This window comes from Macaca mulatta, chromosome 17, assembly GCF_049350105.2.
Source record: "Macaca mulatta isolate MMU2019108-1 chromosome 17, T2T-MMU8v2.0, whole genome shotgun sequence".
In the NCBI taxonomy this organism is placed as follows: domain Eukaryota; kingdom Metazoa; phylum Chordata; class Mammalia; order Primates; family Cercopithecidae; genus Macaca; species Macaca mulatta.
In genome coordinates this window covers 75,503,081-75,517,118 of record NC_133422.1, presented here as the reverse complement: position 1 = coordinate 75,517,118, position 14,038 = coordinate 75,503,081, and positions in this window count along the sequence as shown.

Sequence of the window (14,038 nt, the reverse complement as noted above, 5' to 3'; positions counted from 1 at the left end):
ACAACTGAAATTGAAAATGCGAGATATTTTGTAACTTTCTACACAGGGAAGGCAAGAATGCATGAAATCAGCTGCCAGATAGTCACCCTTCACAGATTTTAGAATAAAAACAAGTAAGGCAAGGAAACCAAGGATTTACAGACCTCAGTCTGGTAAGCCAGTAGCAGCAGTCACAGTCATGTCCCGGTTTTGACATCATTGCCAAGTGGTTCCGAAAGCAATGCCCACAGTCCATCTAATGACAGTGGGTTCACAGTGAATCTGCAGTATTCGTGTCCACTTGTGGTGGCAATAATGTCTTCACAGGGCCAACTTGAAGAATTTTGGGTGTGTTCAAGACACAGAACAGAGAGGAAAGGAGAAAGATGGCCCAAGAATAAACAATCAAAGGTCATCCAACTTTCTGCCTTAGTCTAGATACATTGGGTTTTCCTTGTCAAGCAGTTCTCAGGACACCTTTAGCCATAAGGCCTCCTATAAGCTGTAAATGGGGTTGGAGTGTGTACCATGAACAGCCATTAATTCCATCAGACCATGCGATACCGCACTTGGTAACAAAGGGGAGAGTTAGTCATGTTTTTTTCCCTTAAGTTTTTATGTTTGTTTTCTTTTCAAATATAAATTTAGAAACTAGTTAAAAATTATGACTTCAAAAATAAAAGAAAAAAATAATTTATATCTGGCTGTAAAGATACAATGAATCTGGTAGGATGGGGAATACCAAACTACTTTATAAAATCCATAGTTCAGACTACAAATACTGAGATTACGCAATTCAAATGTGTACTGAGTGTTTTATTTGCCATTTACAGAACTGTTCCAAGCAAATGACTTCCATGAATCCAACTTGCTTAAAATAGTTTAAAAGATCTGGACCTTGAAGCAAGTCCTTGCTTTTTGTTGTGTTTTGTTGCTGTGCACTGGTGTAAACAGTTGCTATGTTTCATGGAAGGTGTTAATGCCACATCTATTGGGAATTAAAACCATTCTCTGTGACAGTAATTGTTATACCTTCCAAAATAGCATCACTGTCTCCAACTCCTGTGGGATTTCTGAAAAAGTAATTTTTTTTATCTTAAAAGTGTGGCTTTCCCGCTTAGAAAACTGAAGGCTTGAATTTTCCTCTTTGAAATGAGTTTATATATTGGCTTTAATAGATCCTACCCATAGGAACATAAATTAGTTCAACTGTTGTGGAAGACAGTGTGGCAATTCCTCAAGTAACCAGAAATGCCATTTGACCCAGCAATCCCATTACTGAGTATATACCCAAAGGAATATAAATCATTCTATTATAAAGATACATGCACACATTTGTTTATTGCAGCATTATTCACAATAGCAAAGACATGGAACCAACCCAAATGCCTATCAATGATAGACCGGGTAAAGAAAATGTGGTACATATATACCATGGAACATTATGCTGCCATAAAAAGGAACAAGATCATATTCTTTGCAGGGACATAGATGAAGCTGGAAGCCATCATCCTCAACAAACAAGAACAGTAAACCAAACACCACATGTTCTCACTCATAAGTGGGAACTGAACAATGAAAACAAATGGACACAGGGACAGGAACAACATACACTGGGACCTGTCAGGGGAAGGGGTGGGGGGGAAGGAGAGCATCAGGACAAATAGATAATGCATGCAGGGCTTAATACCTAGGTGACAGGTTGACAGGTGCACCAAACCTCCGTGGCACACATTTACCTATGCAACAAACCTGCACATTCTGCACATGTATCCCAGAACTTAAAGTAAAATTTTAAAAAATAGATCAGTGAAAGCAAAATTTATACTAAATACATATATGATTACAATTATCCATACTTCTGCAAATCTGGTATCTTTCCCTTAAACCTTGATTTTTGTCATTTCAATTTTATTTAATGTCTTAGGTTTGGTTTTCAAAAATATCTTCTACAGTGCTTAATGCAGTATCTTGCATGTAGGTGTTTAATTATTAGCAAGAGTCAATAAAGTCTTGATATAAAATATCAATCCATTATCAAAGTCATATTCAACTACCATTTCAATTTGTCAAATTTCCAGTTATGAGATGCTAAAACAATACGATCAATGTTTGACAAATCATATATTTAAATTTTCTATATTAGCAAGTCTAAGACATAACATGAACCAAATCATGAAAATTTGCCATCTTTTGTTCCAAAAGAAAGTCCTCTGGAATTATATTGAATAAATTTGGATTCTATATTGCTTATTTAATATTCACCTTCATTTCACCTTCATTTTATTATTCTGGCCTTACTTTACCTATGTATAAATTTCAATGCTGTAGTGTTGTCTGTTGGATAAGAAATATATAAATTGAAAATGATTTTAGCAAAACAATAGATCTTATTAAATACATTAGGCATTTTACATATTTTGATATCCAAATTATAGTTACCATAGTAAAAGAAAATTGACAAATACATAATAAAGAGATATCTTATTAAATAAATTATTCAACAAAAATGGAAGTTAGAAGACAGCATCATTTATTAAACCATGACTATTTCAAACTGGTTTCCTTATATTATCAAAGCATTCTTCTGAGTTAGGTGTTAAAAACGTTAGGATATAATAGAGAAGGTATCAGGTCACAGCTTCACAACAGTAAGGAGTTGAGTAAGTATTAAAATGTGTTTTCATTCAACTGTGCCTTAGTGGTTTGCTTGCAGAATTTAATGAATATCACATATGGACAATACATATAGACATTATTTATTGTCATTCCAACAGTTCCACCACTTTTAATTTAGTTATGCTAAATAGAGTATAATATTTCATTCCCTAGTCACTTCAAGCGACGAAAGAAAATTATCTGTTCCCAAAATAACTATAGAAAGGAATGTGTAAGTTCCAATAAAGAATGCTCTATAACTGAAATTTTGTAAGAATAAAGCTTCCTCAAGGAAAACATTCCCTGTTAAACTGGACTTGTGCTATTTTAAAATCATATGATTTATCCATTTAATAACATATTTCTATGTGTTAAGTATGAAAGGACAAAGACTTGCTGGATGCGAGTCTGTCAGCACTCCACGAGCAGCCATAGGCCTTGACACTGTGGCTGCAAGGGCACAGAGTGACACAAGGAATGTAGAGGCCCAGCTGCTAAATGGATAAGAATATTTTGGTTATCTGTTGCACGTAGATATCACAAACTTATTTTAATCAATAACTAAGCTAGATATTGATGCCACTAACAAATACTGAGCAGCAATTATATGTGAGGCCTTATGTAAAGAATTCTCTAATCTTTCCTGTCTATTAGAGTTAGCAACTGACCAATAAGGAGCTGGCATGGCAAATAATAAAGATATATAATTTTAAGAGTAATAACTGTAACCAAAAATCAAAGGAGCTTCACATATCTTGGCACCTGCCTGTCATTTTTTTTTTATTTCTTATTGTTTTAATTTTGATTTTTAGAGACAGGACCTTGCTCTGTAGCCCAGGTTGGAATGCAATGGTGCAATCATGGCTCACTGCAGCCTCAAACTCCTGGGCTCCAGCAATCCTCCCACATAAGCCTCCTGAGTAGCTAGGACAACAGGCGTATGCCACCACATCTGGTCAATTTTAAAAATTTTTATAGAGACGAAGTCTCAGAATGTTGCCAAGGTTGGTCTCCAACTCGTTGCCTCCAGAGATCCTCCTGCCTTGGCCTCCCAAAGTGTTGGGATTATAGGCATGAACGACCATGCCCAGCCCCTGTCACTCCTTTCTTTCCACAGTGGTCCATGCCTGTACTAATCACTTCAGCTGGATTCTCACATCCTTTCCCACAATGCTGTGCCCCTTCCTTAGCATTCCTGGTCTTGAACTCTGCTCTAATCTTCCTCCCTCAATTTTTCATGATTTACACTTCCAAATCCCTCAGGATACTCCATGCATTACCAACAGAGATGTGACAGCATAGGCCAGACAACCCTTTTTTCATCCAGAAAAATAAACTTGTCTCAGAAACACACGGTATTACAACTTCCACAGTTTTGAGTTTTGGAGTCTGAAATGAGAACACATGGGGATCGAGGTTTGTGAGGAATGGACTGCCAAGTGTATTCCCCTTTGAGGTCCCTCCACCATTGTGTGGTAAAGGTATGTTATCTCATATTTCCCATGGTCTACAGTTTTCACATTCTTCTCCTGGACACACATAGACACACATATACATACATACTAACATGCCCATCACATAGGTATACATCTTCAAGAAACTTTTCTCCAAGGCGTTATGGTTAAATTAAGGTAAAAATGTCTTCTCTAGAAGGCAATCAAGCCTTGGAAATTGTTCTTGCCTAAATACACTGTTATAAAGGATATGTTTGTCTTCTTTTTGTATTAATAGCTATGTCCACATGACATATTAGTGCATAGAAACCAAAGTCGTTAAAGTGCCTGCTCTGAAGTCTTTATTCAGCTACCCTAATCCATTCAGAATGCAAAATAAGTTGTGTTTGAGCTCTTTATTTTATTCCATTAGGTAATAAACCTTAGTACACAGGTTTTAATGCATACATTCAACATACATGTTGGTCTTTAGTTAAAACAACTTAGGATCACAGAATAGATTAATTTACTTATTCTCATTTATCTAACAAACCCAGAAATAATATACTTGATTATCTATTTCCAAATTACCTTTCTAGGTTCTCCCACACTCTTAGAAAATTTCTTAAATTTCCTGGGACAAGCATGTAAGATTATTTTATATTCTAACTTTTCTCTGACTTCTTTTTCTAGCCTTCTCCTGCTCCATGCCCTAGAATTATATTAATTCAAGTCTCAATTCCTTTTATGTAGTCTCCACTATACCTAAATTCTCCCCCTTACTTTATAAAAAAGGCACTCCCATCCTGTGTGCCTCCATGGAGGGTCTATCATAGCCCTAAATGATGATTTCACTTAGTATCATGTTTTACTATTGGGCTATATTCTACCTGATCTCACAGGAAATGACCATTTTCTCCTTGTATTTCCAGTAATTACCACGGGGTCTAGCACATTATAGCGGTTCAATAAATGTTTAAAGAATAATATTATAAGTTTTAAAAAGTTTTCATATTCCTTTGCATTCATGAAAAAAATGGAGCTTAAAACAAGCACGTAGTTTATATGGAAGCAAACTAAGGGAGAATAAGTGAAGAAACAGGGATAGTAAGATAGATTCAGCAGAAGAGTCAATACAAGGTTGAGCCTTTTACATCTTGTCAGCTGAGACCCACATAGAATATTACAGAAAATTGTCCCTCCAAGCTTTCAGAGTGCATTTCCATGTGAGCTGAACAGAACCCTGAGAAGTACCTGAGGCAGAATATTAGAGAAATACGTGTTGATCATGTGATGTGGGATGCTATCAGCGAATATGGGATTTTTCTAATGCAGCTGCAGTTCACATCGGAGGGGGCCCTGAGGATAATACATGAAGTGTCAAAATAACATGCTAAAATTTCATTAAAAATGGGGTTCAGATATCTTATTCAGATATGTGATGGCTTCTAAGTGCCAGGTATAAAACCATTGTTTCTATCTTTTCTTTTACTAACATATGTTGAGATGTTTATGTGTTTTCACAATACCAAAATGCAAGTAAATTCAATATAAAGTGATACAGTCCTTTGCCAAATCAACTTACAAAACTATATTGAATATCTAAAATATTAATCCTTTCAACTAATTCTCATGCATTGTATAAGTGCACAACCAGAGGCTGAAAATTGAACGTGGCCGGCTAAAGCACCTGGCCTGAGCTTGGTTTATAAAGCTCTCTAAACAGGACATTCTACTGCTAATGTTACTGAATGGTTTGAATAATTGCATTCCATTTGTATAAAGTAGTGGCAGTCAATCTTTTATTTAATCACTGCCTAATACTCTTTATAAAATTCAGAAAATATGTGACATACATGATTTTTAAAAGATTAACCACATCCTCCCTTTGTTAAACAAATTTGAAGCTCTACATTTTTTATGTTTTATTCTGCAGGAGTAAAAGAAACCACATTCTAGGCATTAAGAGCATTGAATATGGGTTAAGTGGTTCTCTAGGTTCTAATTATATTGACTACATAAATATAGTATACATTGTGTTCCTGAGAGCATATCCTATGCTATTATAGACATATGAACAGCAATAGCATAATTGGCTCACAATATCCTAAGAAATCAGAAGATTTCATCTAAACTTCAAAGAATCATGCTTTCTTTTATAATTGTGTAACTAATTTAAGAAGCACAGATCTAGAGAATAGTTTTTTCCATTGAAACTACATATTGTTTTCAGAATGGGAAATGGATGATGGTAATGTTCTTTGCTTATACCAATTATCCCACAGGTTTTTTTTCTCTGGTTTGCACAACTGAGAAACAAATCTATCAGGTAATTTCCTAAGAACTATTCCCATCTTATTCCCTTCTAATTTAATTCATTATCCTCCCTCTTTTGCAAAGCCAGAGTCTTCACACACAATGAGAATATCCCCAGACTCAGAGAGTAAACCATGACTCTTTTAAGTCAATACCAATGTTTCTTTACTATTACCCGCAATTGGTTTGGGTTTGGACATGTGAAAGTGTAATAAGCAGATTTTTATTAATCTTATGCATTGTCTGAGTCTTGTAGAAGGAAGCTATAGTGAAGTATAGCTCAAAGTAATTCTAAATCAGAAGAAATTAATGAATACTAAGAAAAATTTAAGCCAGAACTTTAGAGAAAAAAGATATCTTTCAACCATAAAATACTAGTAAGTTTTTCTATGCTATTATGCATTGCTATTGATTTTCTCTTTGTTTAGGAATACTTTCTCTCAATGACTCTATTACCCATAAACAAAAAAGTACAATGAAGGAATCAATATATCACAGTCTTGAACAACATAGAGGTAATGTTTAAATTATGTTTAAAAATATCTATCTTCTCCCAGATAAACTTTTGCATTTGGGAAACTCTCTTCAGATCTGGAGTTGCTTCAATGAGTAATGTTGACCTTAAACTTAAGGAAGTCAGTAGGTTCTGTATTTTAAAGAAGGGTTCAGGAGAAGTTACATAGCAAAGATCATGATGCTTTACAGCAGTCCTGGGGAAAAGACACTACCGACTTGCCCAGTGAATCTCTTTATCCTTTTGGCAAAGCCAAGGAAATCAGACTGGAGATTTGCCTTCACCAATTTTCTAACTAAAATATCTGAGTTAGAGAAACCTAAAGCTTTTGATTATAAAGGAAATTGTTTCCAAGCTCTGATCCCCTTCCCATGGATTTGGCAGGGAAACACAATATAACATTTTTGGAGTTAGGAATTTTCAGTAGGATTTCTAATAAATTACATATCTCTGTACAAATATATTACAATTAGTAACAGTTGATCCTAGTTAGGATAATGGATTGTAACCAAAGATTTATTCATTTGAGATTAGAAAAATTTCTAATCTGAGAGGACCTTAGGAATTATATAGCCCAATGCTATAATTTAATGAATGAAGAAATTGCAATAAAAGATTTTAGGTGATTTTTCCCAATGTCAGACCTAACGAATGTCAGAATCATGACTAGAACCTACTTTTTACCACTTAGTCTCATCATCCATATATTAAAGCATCCTACCTCTTGCTTTCATAATCATCAGTGAATGATTGAATCATTGATTGAATCATTAATGATTGAATCATTGATTGAATCATTGATGGTTCAGGGTAAATTTTTACTTATGCATTTGTTATATGAAAATGGCATGCTTAATTTCAGAATCTAAACTGAAGTGTTCTCTCTGAAGTGAAGAAATAATCTGCACTGGTACCTTGTGGTTGTTTCCTACCAACAGGATCAAAAACATCTTGTGATATGGTTTGTTTTTGGATCTGTGTCCCCACCCAAATCTCATGTCAATTGTAATCCCCAGTGTTGGAAGTGGGGCCTGGTGGAAGGTGATAGGATCATGGGGGGTGGATTTCCCCCTTGGTGCTGCTCTAGTGATAGTGAGTAGGTACTCACAAGATCTGGTTGTTTAAAAGTGTGCGGCACATTTGTCATCTCATCTCTCTTTTCCTCCTGCTTTAGCCATGTGAAGATGTGCCTGCTTCCCATTTGCCTTCCACCATGATTGTATGTTTCCAGAGGCCACCCCAGACATGCTTCCTGTATAGTCTGTGGAACCATGCACCAAGTAAAACTCTTTTCTTTACAAATTACCCAGTCTCAGGTATTTCTTCATAGCAGAGCAAGAATAGAATAATATATCTTGTTTCTGAGCAGGTAAAGTTTTATTAAACAGGCTTATCACACAAGTTTTCAATTAGTCATAGAGTGAATGCAATTATGTATTTTTCTTGTTTACAATAGACATATTGTTGTGCCATTTACAGACTTTCTAAAGAACGATCTTTTCCAAAACTCTAATAATATAACATGAAAATTGTTATTGACCAATATTCAAGGGCCACAATTTGCTTTCAGTAAAATTTCAGTGATCCCTTCATTTTAGTAATCTGGAAACTATATAAACTCTATGTTTAAATATTATTTGTTCATCATTTTGATGGCTGAATGTTTAATTGCTACTATTCCTTGATGCATATCATGTATAATTCCCAAATATCAAACTATAATAGTAAGTACCCCAGATATTTTAATCCCTGTTTACTGTAATTCTATACCAATTTTATTTCTTATAGATTAGTAAGTGTATTTTCTGTCATTGTAATATAGCTGTGAACTAATTATTAATATTTATCCTATAATAATTTCAAGAAGTCCACCAATCCCATAGATTTCTTTTTAATAAGAAATACTATAACTATAAAATATCTTGGTTAATAAAAACTCTAGGTCCATTTTATCTCAATATAGGCATCATCCTATCTCTAACAATCTGATAGGTGGTTATCCACAGTCAGGTTTATTTCAGATTCCATTCTGTTCTGATTGTTAGAAAAGCACTTACTCTTCTAATTTCTTATCATAACTTCAATGCATTGGATTTAGTTTGGTATGTGAGGTAACAGAATAAGTCTACCAATTTTTTTTTCAAAGTGATGAGTTTTTTATTTTCAGTGTTAGGCATTATTTATATTATACTTGTATTTTCTCTTTTCCAGGTCCTGACATGATGACGATAATAATACCTGATATTTACAGAGCACCTACTATGTCAGAAATGATTCATTGTCTTCTATATGCTTTAGTTAATTTAATTTCCCCCAACATACCTGCAAAGGTGACATCAATATCTCAGTTTAATATATGAGAAAACTGGGACTCAGTTTCTAAAAGTTATACCAGCTAACAAGTGGCAAGCAAGAAGCAAACTCAGGTTTCTCTAGCATTAGAGTCAAATTCTTCCCACCAGATACTCTGTCTTTTACTCTATGTCATGTTTCTTTATCCATTCTTCTCATGACAGAAGTCATCATTGGAGTTCTTTACTCTCAGTGCTCCTATTAAGTTTTTTCTTTCTCTTGGGCTGATATTTTGCTGTATAATTCATTTATTTATATATTGATATTGCTACTCTAATAAAGAATTCCATTTTAGTAAAACTTTCAACTTTCAACACAAAGATGCTGTTAAAAATTAAGAGTTGCTGGGCCCTGTTCTAACTAGCTTTTCCAAAATCTCAGTTATTCTTTTATGCTGTACATATTTAAGAACTTTTCAGTAAGTACCCCCAATCTCCCCCAAATACCAATGTGGTTACTGTGGAGACATAAATGTAAGTTAGAAAGCAGTCAGGCCCCTAATTGATACCGACAGTCAATTAGTGCTTCAAAGGAGCTGGCTCAGTTTTTGCACATAGAGAACATGAGAGAAAGAGTATAGTTTGTTGTGGCATAATCTCTGTTGCTTCATTGTGGACCAGAGCTATATATGCTATTGGATGGTTTCTACAGAAAACTAAGCAAGTTTCTCACTGGTTGCTAATGGGATGGTAGCATTATGGGAAACAATGATATTGTGTGATTTGAACCCATTAGTGTTCCCTTTCTAAAGTTCCAGACTGAACCAACTCTGACTCTGTTCAGGTCAAAAGTCTTCTTAATCTCTGTGTTGTGCTGATCAAACCTCAAACTGTCGGGTCAAATTATTTCCATTGGGCCAGGTCTATTTGTGATTAATTAAAATTTCTTCTTGATTGCATACAGTTCTTTTAAATGTATAATCCCTTTATTGTGTAGCGAATTGAGAATATGGTCCTAATTTAAAAACAAATATTCATGTAGGCCCCTCAGTATGATGTAAGCCACCAATTTCAGTAAAGGAAAAAAAGAAAAATAAAACATTTTACTATTTTTGCATGAGTGTTTGAGTGTAATAACAAAGAGAAAAATTATACCTGACTTGCCTATCATTGTAGATTGCAAGCATTCATTAAAGGGAAAAATACTTTATACAAATAGAATGCATGTGTATTTTTATCCAGAGGTATTTTAGTGTTAAAAATATATAAAAGGTGAGACTATATGGAAAAATTTAAAAGGTGTCAGACCTTTTTCTCATTAGACTATAGGCCTTCAGAAATTCAGGTTAATTTTCCTTAAGGTTAATCTATAACTTTAATACCAAATTAGTCTGAAGTTTCTCTTTCTCTCTCTCTCTCTATAATTTTGTTGTGATTTACTACATGATTTTTATATTGTGTTTATTATGAGGGATAGGATACCTTTGTTATTTTATACATTTTCTCCCTGCCAAGGAAATATAGAATCTGTATGAGTTAAAGTGTTTGACACAAATCTTGTATTACCAAGAGGGTTGTGAAACATTCACCCTGTACAAAAATAAACTTGACTTTTCTCACCACAAAGGGCTCTCCCAAGGGGGGGGTGGGGTCGGGAGGGGGGGGGCGCGAAATATATACATGTAAATAAAGCAGTTGAACCAAACAGTCTGGAAACCTAGTGTATTACCGAGAACTGCTAAGTTGGCAGTGGGCCAAGTGGTGGGGCAACCTTTAAGTCTGTGTGAAGGGTAGTGAGGAAAGAGATGAAAAGAAAAAGAGAAAAAAAAAAAAAACAGAAAGGGAAAGACAAAAGGCAGGAAGAGGTGGAGAAGCGACTCTCAGAAAGGGACTAGCAATCAAAGAAATCTGGGAGATTCTTAAGGCCTGAGAAAAGGAAAGCTTATGAAAGGCTGGTGAACTCTAAGATGAATGAGGGAGAGGGCTCTGCTTGCAGATGTGCTAGCAAAGTGCCTAGTGGGTCTACAGAGGTCACGCAAGGAACCCAACCCTTTGCTCCTGCCAAGGCTGGTCACTGGCCCAAGTTCAGTGTAAAGTGATAATATACAAAACAAATGCAGAGTACATTTGTGGTAAGACCTAGCATGGAAAAGAGTCTGGCATTTTAATTAAATATCAACAAAGATTCTTTGCTTGGCCATACATTAGTCAGGCTTCTGAAACTTCTCCTAGGCCCATCTGTATACTTCCTTGTAAAACTCAGTTTTAGGAAAGAATCTTGGTAAGTTGGTTTAGTAAAAACCCCAGAGCCCCATCCTTGGTATCTGATCATCCTCAATGTCTAATAAGGTTCTTCATATCCACCATCTGATCACTCCAGCCTGTTTTCAGCAAAACTCCTGTTAGGTCAGTTTAACCAGAATCCCCTTTATCCTTGAAGTTTCCTCTTAGTAATTTTCCATCCACTGATCTTGGAGTCTGCATCTTGTCTATAAATTCTCACTTGCCCACACTATATTCAGAATTGAACTCACACTTCCCAACTGCAAGACCCTATTGCAGTGGTCCCTATACCTATCCCCATAGTCCTGAATGAAGTCTCCCTTACCATGGTTTAGCAGGTATCATTGGGTAATTTTTCTTTAGCAATGTCATATGCCCCCGCATTGAGTAGTTTTGAAGCCAAAAAATAAAAGAGCCTTGTCTAGGCAAATCAAAGTTTTGAGTGAAGGAGAATCTGTTCATAATCTTTGCACTGAGACATTGCCATGGCCCCAAGTTGTACAATATATTAACATTATGAAAGAAATTGAGAAGGAAGTATTGTTTGACTAGATTATCTATTCATAACGGAACCCAAGAGGGCTCTGCCACTTGCTAGTTTTGAGACCTTGAGGATGTTATTTAACCTCTTGGTACTTTCATATGTTCATGTGTAAGATGTATATTTAAGATTGTCCAACTCATAGGGTTAATTAGATGATTTAATATTTGTGAAGCATTTAGAGAAGAGTATGGTGCACAGGAATATATAGTGGTTTACTTGATTTAAATAATAAAGTTAGTTTTTCATAAAATTAACTTCTTTTCTCTATCATTTATACACCTATGCAAACATAACAGTTTCTTTACAGGACATTATATTTATTTTTTTCTTCCAAATTCTTATCCAAAAGGACTTCCTGGCTTCACTGAAGGGCATTCAACTCTACCTTTCCTTAAAAATAAAAATCTTTACACAGAAAAAAAAAAAAACTTTCTAAAACATACAGTCTTAAGTAATCACCCTGTACTGCAGACTTCACCCTGAAATTAGCACAAAGACATTTTTAAAAATGGGAAATTACTTCGTACCATTCTTTCTTCCAAGTGTGAAGTCTTCTGTAGTATCTTCTTGCTTTTGTTTACTCTCTAATACCCTTGGATAGCTTTAAAAATATTTTGTCCAAAGTGTATAGTTATATCAATGAGAGATTGGTCCAGTAGAAACTTATCTGGCCTCCACTGGAAGCACAGCACTCTGCATTCTATTCTAATGTGATCGAGTGGAAGGGATAGGACCCCTTTTTTCTCGTATTTTTGGTGACCATTTATTGTCAACTTACATGCATAAATTAGGCATTAAAGCTGAGTACAAGTTCTAAGAGTATGGAATATGCCGTCAATGGGCAACAAACTGATGTCCAACCTATGTTTTGGAAACTTCTAAACATCAGAATGTGGAGGTATTTTATCTGGAACATTAAACTTCTTCAGAGAAGGACCTTTTAATTACCAGTCTGGAGTATTGCCAGGCTACCAGCAAATGTGACATAGGTGTGGAATGGGAGCTATAAGTCTTAATGTTTAGGATATAGACATTTATATGACTTCATATTTTTACTTAGACATTTATGTCTATCCTCCTCTCTGTCTAGAGAAACTGATTTTATGGTAATCCAACTGAAATTTCCCTAGATAAAATATATAATCTCTCCTAAGGAAGGAAAACATGCAAGCAATCTAAATGCATATGATAAAGGTACCTGAAGGTCTAACTTCTTCCAATAAAAAATTTCAAATAATCTACCTGTGTCCAGCCCTTTTCCCCAGCTTTATGTTCCAGGGTTATGCTCACTATTTAATTTTCTATGATTTTAAAATAAATCAGCAACTGGTTTGATCATGCTCTGTAAACATTTACTTTTGACCTTCTTTTGCTTTGTCGTATCATCTACCATTTCCATTTTAAACTTGGGGGGATTATAGATCTTGACAAATTGTAGCAAATATGTCATTTGTTATTGTGTTTCTTGTTCGCTTTTTCACAAGGGTAATTTTTAAAAGAAGCAGGTAGATATATTTTGCATTTTCAAAACTCCTTTTGGTATACTTTTAATCAACAATGTAGTTGATTCAATAAATTGAACTACTTTTGAGAAATTAATGATACACTAGAAATGAGAAATTCTAGTGTATGATTATTGACAAAATTTTAAGTGAATTCCAATTTTTTCCATCATGGGTGTTGTTATGGTTTGGCTCTATGTCCCCACCCAAATCTCATCTTGAATTGTAATTCTCATGTGTCAGGAGAGGGGCCTAGTGGGAGGTGATAGGATCACAGGGGCAGTTTCCCCCATCCTGTTCTTGTGATAGTGAGTTCTCATAAGATCTGATGGTTTAAAGGTGTGGCGCTTCCCCCCTTACTCTCTTTCTCTCCTGCCACTATGACTTGCTATCCCTTTGCCTTCCGCCACGATTGTAAGTTTCCTGGGGTCTCCACAACCATGTGGAACTGTGAGTCAATTAATCCTTTTTTCATTATAAATTACCCAGTGTCAGGTAGTTCTTCATAGCAGTATGAA